Below are 6,000 nucleotides of genomic sequence, written 5' to 3' on the forward strand. Positions count from 1 at the left end.
ATTTGGGTTTTACTATAAACATCTTTGAAATCAAATATGTTTATGAAACCGACAGAGCAAAATGACCCCTCAGATTGACACAGTGAGTGAAACCTATTTAGGAGTTGCTTTAAAACCGTAATAACTTGATTTCTATACTGTATCATCACAGAATATGAGATCGGTGATATGTGAAGACTACGTCACAGTTGTGTTGCAGGGGCTCTAGATTTGAGACACACATTCAAGAGGATGGGACAATAGGGAAATTTACAATGACAGCATGTAAAACCCCCCAAACAAACAAACAAACAAACTTACTAACAAAGAATTATCTACATTTTTCTGTTGGTACTTTTTCTACAGGCAGCTTCCCGAAAACCTGTGAAAACTCAAAGCTCAAACCCCACTGTAAACGCTCCGTTAGTTTTCACCAGTTTTTGGTCATGCATGTGACTCTTCCCATTTAGGCACATTCAAGTATACGAGAGTTGTATACCCGGTTAATTTTACATCTGTTGGGGGATTCCCCATTTAATCCCCACTGAAATTTCTAACAGTAAAAATGGTAAAAATGCCATAACCACGACAACATGCAAAACAAATCTAACAAACAAACAAACAAACAGGATTTTGTTGCTCCTGTTCTTTTTTTTTTAATCATTGTCTTTAGAAATACAATGTACAATGTCACAGTTAGGGGCAAGCATGGCTTTTCCAGCATTAGACCGAGGCAGATCTTAGTTTCAAGAAGCAATTGAGTATCTGAATATAAGACCGACCCAAGTCCATGGAAGACCATTTCGAGTAAACTTAAAAAAACTTTGTATCTTTTTTATTTGTCCAATAATATTCTATTTAACATGTGATGGGAAGGCAACATTGTATATTCAAATTAGAACATTTATTATTATGACAATTATCATTTACATTAATTGAGGAGAGGCCATTTTGTGTGATGGCCTTGGGTCGTTCTTTGAATCATATGTGACCCTGCACCTCAAAACAAACAAAAAGTCGCCAGACATGAATTTTTAGTTAAGACCATATTTTGAAAGAGCAGACTTTAAGCTTTAAAATGATGTATAACTCAAATCAAATGGACTCTCCTAACCTATCTAAATATTGGAAAGAAAGCACAAACTCAGGAAAAGTGTGAACTGAGAAAAGAGGCTCTGAAGTACAGTGTCTATTCAAGCGCTTAATCTTTACCAAACCGTGCTGGCTGTGCAATGAACGGGACAAAAAAAAAAACCGGAAGTAAACCACCAGAGTAACAACAATGAAGGGATTATCAAATTAAACTGAAATTAATCATGCCTCATTAACACATTTTGTCCATAATTAATGCCAACTTTCAAAGCAGTAGCACTATCCTTTCAAAAGTTATTAGTTCAGTTCAAGTTCAGTTCAAATTCATTTCATATTTCCATTTTCTCAATGATGACATTACAAAATTATTGACAACAAAACAAGAGTACAAAATATATACAATCATGTCTTTTGATTGTAGAAGAAAAAGAAAAAGAAAATATACTTGACACAAATGTACATGGTCACATCGTGTGAAAATGTCACTAGTAAGTATAAGAAATATGATGGGGCCTACATAAAAGCTTTAAAGCTTGTAAAACTGTAGGTTCCCGAGTTCATAGGCATATAATTTTACACGGAGAACGGATATGTTTGTCTTGACCAACAAAAATTACACCAGTACAAAAAAATAGATGAGTAATAAACTAATGAACCACATAGATATCGCACAAACCAGACTGCATACAAATCTCGCAGTGTTTGAATAACAAAAATGCTGTATTATTAAAAGATGTATCGGTACCATGAAATAACTTAAGTAACTTGGTGCTGCGGACAAGGACAAAAGACTGGGAGCATAAAAAGGTTGCTAAAGGCTTGGTAGTGTGTATCCACTAAGTAATAACTGTTTTAATTTGCGTTTGAAGGTGAATAAAGATAAGGAAGAAGTGATATCTAGAGGGAGATCAATCCAATATCTGGGTCCAGTAAATATAATTGTCTTCTTTGCAAAAATAGTGCGAGTACGGGGAAGGTGATAGGCGTCACTCTGGCGAGTGGGATAACAGTGGATAGAACGATTCCTTTTGAACATGTGAATAAAAACAGATGGTAATTCATTAGTTGTTAGTTTATACATGAAAATTCCGAGATTATAATAAAATAAGTCTGAAATTTTCAGAATTCTGTTTTGATGGAAAAAACAATTGGTATGGGCAAAATATCCGGCGTGGTTTATGATTCTTATTGCACGCTTTTGAATACGGAGAAGGGAATCTAGTAATGAGTGAATTGCATTTCCCCGCGCCAAAATTCCATAATTGAAGTGTGGAGATATTAAACAAGAATATATACTCTGCAAAATATGAACAGGAAAAAAATGTTTTAGCTTATTCAAAATCCCAATATTTCTAGACAAAATTTTACTTACAAAATTAATATGAGTTTTCCAGGATAATTCTTGGTCAATCCAAAGCCCTAAAAACTTTGTGTTATTAACCTGCTTCAAACATAAATCATTTATTTTGATATCATATGGAACAACATTCAAAGAATTACTAAATACCATATAATGAGTTTTTTCTATGTTCAAGGACAATTTGTTCGCATAAATCCAGGATTGCACGGACCTGAGCTCAGTATTCATCATATTTATTAATGCATTAGGGTCTCGATGTGAAAAAAACAAGCTTGTGTCATCGGCGAAACAAATGAATGACAAAATTTGCGATGATTTTGGAAGATCGTTTATGTATACTATAAATAAAAGTGGGCCCAAGAGGGAGCCCTGCGGGACTCCACATGAAATAGGCTTTAATTGCGAATCATGGCTATTGATATTAACAAATTGCTTTCTTTCTGTTAAATAACTCTTAAACCATTCTAAGGGGGTACCGCGGATTCCATAATGACACAATTTATAAAACAAGATTTCATGATCTATCGTGTCGAAAGCTTTAGAAAAATCAAGAAAAACTCCAATTGTATGTTCAAAACTATCTATAGCATGAGCTACCTTGTCTATAAAAGTAAGTAAAGCATGGGTTGTGTTGTAATGTTTTCTAAAACCAAACTGAGAATCCGACAGAATGTTATGATTTGTGAGAAATTTTAATAATCGTGTGTGAACCACCCTTTCGAGAATTTTAGAGATTGAAGTCAACTTAGAAATTGGTCGGTAATTATTCACCAAATCTTTCTGTCCCTTCTTAAAGATAGGGACAACTTTTGCGACCTTCATCTTATTGGGGACTTTGCCATTAAATAAGGATTGATTGAAAATGTATGTAAGAGGAGAAATGATTTCGTTTAAAACATTTTTTAAAAGAAAATTTGTAATTCCATCATAACCTGAACTTTTTTATCGTTCAAATTCTTAATAATATCTATAATTTCTTCTTCAGCAATAGGTTCAAAAAATATTGATTGAGAATTCCTAATACCTAAGTATTAGAGTTGAAAGTGAAGATTGTGGACAAGATTGTGGACAAGATTGTGGACAAGGTTTTTCAGAAATGAAAAAGGGATTCTAAAGACACACCAAATCCCATGTTCTACCAAAAATGTTCGAGATAAACTGCTAAAAAAACACACTTTCTTGCCCGTTTTATGATACCAAATTTTAGCATGATGTAAAAGAAGACCCGCTCTTTCAGAAAATATGAAAAAGTCAAGTTCGGCTAGGTTGACCCATTTCACTTATTTGCAGTCCTCACGCAAAATCAGTGTGTGCGACTTTATGTTCGTTTTGAGATGCACGGTCACATATGGACTTGGGTCGTTCTTTGATTCATATACATGGTATTCTGCTATAGAGATGAGAGAAGAATGAGAGAGGGCGCTATAATATGAATGTAAGAATGACCCAAGTCCTTCATTCTTACATACATATAAGATTTAAGTCATTCATTTCAGGCACTTCCGGGGGTAATTAGGATTTATCATTTATACACAAGATGAGTCCATGCATAAATTACAATTTTCCATGCCAAAGTGAATTTGGCCAAAAAATGGACTTGGGTCGTTCTTTAATATATTCAGGTCTTCAATTGCAACCATGAAACCTTTAATGCTTTTAGTGCTCACAAGAATAGTCCATCCGGTCATCACTAATTACCTTTTGTGCCAAAAGCCCACTTGCTAGCACGGCACCTTCCTCCAGATCGCTGTCCCGCTGGGGTAACTGCTTGTACTTTGTATCCATCTTTGCTCCAAACAAATTGGCAAAGGGAAATCCATTAGACCTTGTAGACGAATAATAAAGAAGTAAGGATTTGTCATTACAACTTTCATCATCTAGGCCTATTGATTTATTCAACCCTTCAATGAAATACTGCTGCTAAGGCAAGATAACACATCAAGGTTTAGGGGAAATGTGCTGCATATCAATTCATCGGTACCTATGAATGTGCAATGCACTTCACTGTAGAAAAAAAAAGAAGAAAAAGAAATTACAAGGAACTAATCAAATTCAATAAATCTGTCTATCAAAGATGAATATGAAATAACCAAAACAAACCTAAAAAAGCAAAATGAGATAGGAACCAGCACATTCATCTAAAATAATATTATGTTACCAATTAAAGAATCATGATAATTATGTTAACTATATTCTTTGAATAGTCTACAAATAATACGTATCAAGGGCACACTAAAAGAAAATTTGTGCACTACTTCATGAAACTTTATAGATACTGGTAGCTGGACTGTATATACAAAGATACAGCCGTAAACGAATGCAATTTTGGGACTTGATAGTGTAAGTGACCTTCTAGTCCATATCCAATCGGTGCAGGCCCTGGAAAAAGGAGAGTTATCTACGAATTCCCGAAGGAAGTTGTACACTTATTTCACAAAACTCTCCTTTACTGAATAGTGAAAGACTTTTATACTAGCATACAGGGGCGGATCCAGGAATTCTGTAAAGGGGGGGGGGGGGGGGGGCGTGACTAATATTTCTGGTGCCACTTCCGGGTTTCATTTCATTTTGTTCTTTTTCCTTCTTTTGTTTTGAACGAAAAATAAAGGGGGGGGGGGCGTGCGCCGGTTGCGCCCCCCCCCCCCCCCCCCCCTCTGGATCCGTCACTGGCATAGCATCTGGCAGTTAAATAGGATTCTCATTGAGTAAAGGTCAATCTATGTATCTTATGTCTCTAATTGAAAAACAAAATAGAACGTATAGACAAAAAAGTATATTGAATATAATATAATATATCATATTCAAATAGTTTCGATAAAAATACATTATATCGAACATCTTACAGCCTTGTTACAATACAGACTACCGTAACAAACAGGTGACTATACTACTGCATTCATTTACAGCAGGGGAGACCTGTCCCTTACCTTCCTATTTATGATATTTGTTTCTTTATATCATTTTTAACAGCACAAATTATCCACAAAAATATGATTTGATTATATAATACAACGTATAAAACGTAAAGAAGTGTATTCGGAGGCAGATTTTATTTTTCCGTTTAAATCATCTTTGTAGTACAACAGGTTGTTGATATTTCATGCGAGATACACATTTCTCATTACCCCCTACGATGAAAGTAACAGCCTTTTCATAATATCTATTACTCTTTTGTAATTTTGTTTGCGGTTCGAAGTCAAAACCATTGCAATCACCACACGCGGGAAAATAATAAACGTGGAAAATTGTCATAAGTCAGAAAAAACAAAGAAATTGATTTATGTGAAAGAAGAAGGGGGGGGGGCTAAATCCGACTGGTCTGACATTGCTGACATACTGATATCATCGAGTACGAGTAGCCAACGAGGAAACCGCGAAGTGGCAAGTTAGCAGGCTTTACCGCTGATTGTAAGTTGTTCAGAGCGCTACACGGCAGTTCAAGACCCGCCCGACGTTAATAAAGCTAGTACAAACATACACTTCTCTGCCAAGTTGGTAAAGTGCAAACGATCGGCATTGTAACTTGAAACAAAGAAACAGCAGATGCGAAAGTATACTTACATCTTGAG

General features: G+C 35.3%; 1 pseudogene; it reads right to left on the reverse strand.

Annotated features, from left to right (window-relative positions):
- Positions 1-4,216, reverse strand: part of LOC139713565 (lysoplasmalogenase TMEM86A pseudogene) — a 70,740-nt pseudogene extending 66,524 nt beyond the window's left edge.
- Between the last annotated feature and the right edge of the window lie 1,784 nt (positions 4,217-6,000).

Source organism: Diadema antillarum, unplaced genomic scaffold (assembly GCF_040938485.1).
Source record: "Diadema antillarum isolate AM-2024a unplaced genomic scaffold, OU_Dant_1.0 seq00002003_RagTag, whole genome shotgun sequence".
NCBI lineage: Eukaryota > Metazoa > Echinodermata > Echinoidea > Diadematoida > Diadematidae > Diadema > Diadema antillarum.